This window comes from Pseudophryne corroboree, chromosome 1 (assembly GCF_028390025.1).
Source record: "Pseudophryne corroboree isolate aPseCor3 chromosome 1, aPseCor3.hap2, whole genome shotgun sequence".
Taxonomy (NCBI): Eukaryota; Metazoa; Chordata; class Amphibia; order Anura; family Myobatrachidae; genus Pseudophryne; species Pseudophryne corroboree.
The window spans coordinates 649,973,552-649,976,160 of NC_086444.1; positions in this window are offsets into that span (position 1 = coordinate 649,973,552).

Genomic DNA, 2,609 nt, shown 5'->3' on the forward strand with positions numbered 1-2,609 from the left:
GGTAACTAGTACTGATATATACATTTATCCAAGATTTACCCTTCATAGTGGCTTGTCCAAAATGTAGACTGCAAATGCAGGTCAAAATACAATAAGAGGTGTTGGCCATGCTAGGGGGACCATATTTTTTTTTACCAAAAATTATTCTAAGAATCTCAATTTTATTCCATGCTGAATTGCAGAGTTTTATTATAATTGTTCTGATTACCAGTGTTCTTAGAATTTAGAGTGTGCACTTGCATTTTCCAATTTTTGCGGTATGGCACTACATACTCAGCATGGTGCACCTCCTATTATGTTAAGAATGATAAGAATTAAGGTGTGAAGTCCAGCCCTCCCCGCCCATATATTATTATTGGAAGGCCTACCTACATAACTTAAACGTGTATATCGGAAGCACTTCAAATTCATGTTTCTCCCTTGCTTATTCATGCTATGCAGGGGAATTATATATTTGTAAAATTTACTATTTTGGCAGTTCTATTGTTGAGTCATTAAATACTGTGGGGCAGATGTATTAACCTGGAGAAGGCATAAGGAAGTGATAAACCAGTGATATGTACAAGGTGATAAAGGCACCAGCCAATCAGATCCATTATGTAAATTAACAGTTAGGATCTGATTGGCTGGTGCCTTTATCACCTTGCACATATCACTGGTTTATCACTTCCTTATGCCTTCTCCAGGTTAATACATCTGCCCCTGTATTTGATGTTAATTTTCCCCTCTTCATGAGGCATATTATTGATGTTCTGAAGATGTGGCATGATTTTGAGGTATCTCAGATGGGTTGTCAAAATTCAGTTTTACCTAAAATCAAGTAATTTTATTCAAGATGTCCCTTACTGTGCTTCAAATCATTTGTTGTTCAAATACAGAACCTCCTACTGGTATACTGTACATACTGTATGGAAAAGAAAATCCCACTGCCCTCCCCAAATGGCTTATGCTCTACTGACCCAATGGAGGTGGCTTTTATGTTTCCAATTTGGAAAGTTATCAAGATGCACATTTACTTATCCAGAAACATGATTGGTCATGTTCTCCTTAGATTAGGCCTTGAGTAGACCTACAGGCAGCTTTGCTCTTGAATTATCCATTACGAGATTTTATTTGATCACCAAGACATTTTACAATTAATACTGTTTATAATAGAGATATAATTTATGGAAAGGTGCACAATAAATAATAGAGTGCAGCTACAGACCATGCAATAGAGTAAACATCCAAAATTACTCAGTAATAATATGTGCAAAGAGATTTGGTGCAAAGTCAATGTGGCGCTCACCTACAGTACAGAACATGCTTACTAAGGTGAATTAACACACACATAAGGTATCTATGAAACCTGTGGTGACTTACCTTTGGTGGACCTAACATCCGGAGTGACTGTTCCACTTACCCTTTGCTATCTGAGACTTCAGAGGTTTTGATTCACCGAACCAGCTGCTGCTTCTGCCTTGGAGTATTTGTTACACAATTTTTATTATTGTTCAAATTGTAAGTGCACATCTGTTTCATTAAATTTGTTTTTATAAGGGAATCTGCACTATATCTTTGTGTCTTCTGTGTCCCCCGAACCTGGCTTGTTACAAGTGTATGGGGGCTAAGACACTTCTCTTCATAGATACCTCAAGGAGGAACTGTACCTGTGTATGAAGGGAAGGAAAAGGAAACTGACCTATAGCTTTTAGGACTTTGCTTCCTATGAACATTTGAATGGTGATTACTTCTTATGTGTATGCTAATTCACCTAAGTAAGCATGTTTTGTAGGTGAGCGCCACATTGACTTTGCACCTATTAATACTGTTTGACAATACCTAACTTTCTTAACTATAACTACTACTGTCTATCTACAGTATAGCTTACAATATTGCATTGCATTGCTTATACTGAAAGGCATTAAAATATACATATTAGCTAATAATGAGGCCAATACAGTTATGTTCCAAAACAATGTGTACTCAACTACTCAGTACTGAATGGCATAACTGGGCATTACCACATAGGAAAGTATAAGTACATGTAAATACAGAATGTCAGTTTTCAGTTATATCTTTTGCATCAAGGTTAGAGCTGGTGTATGGCTGATAAGATGACGGCTGTGAACCAAGTACAGAGGATTCTGGGTGCAGAGAATGTGTACTCAAAATACAAATATATATATATATATGTGAAAAGGAGGAAGCTATATATATATAGCTATATATATATCCCTCCAATGGCGGCACTCAAAGGTTCAAGTAAAAATGACACAAGTCGGCTGTTTTAAGGCAACGTTTCAGCGCCGTTCAGCGCTTTTATCAAGCCAATTACAAAAGTGATTTACACATACCGGTATTTAAGTGCTCCCACCACCATGCATATAAGCTCCGCCCACTTCCGTATCCAGGTCACCCTACAGACCGGCTCAGGTTGCAGGGCTGTTACCATAGTAACCTAACAAATCACCACAGATGTGTAATGCATGAATACAAATAGATATACATACATATGATTAAAAAGACAAACAATGATTAAAAACAACAGGCTGTATATGAGAACCACAAACAGTTACATCTAAGCGACAGCATTATCAAACTATTACTTATTCAGTATCTTTAGCTAT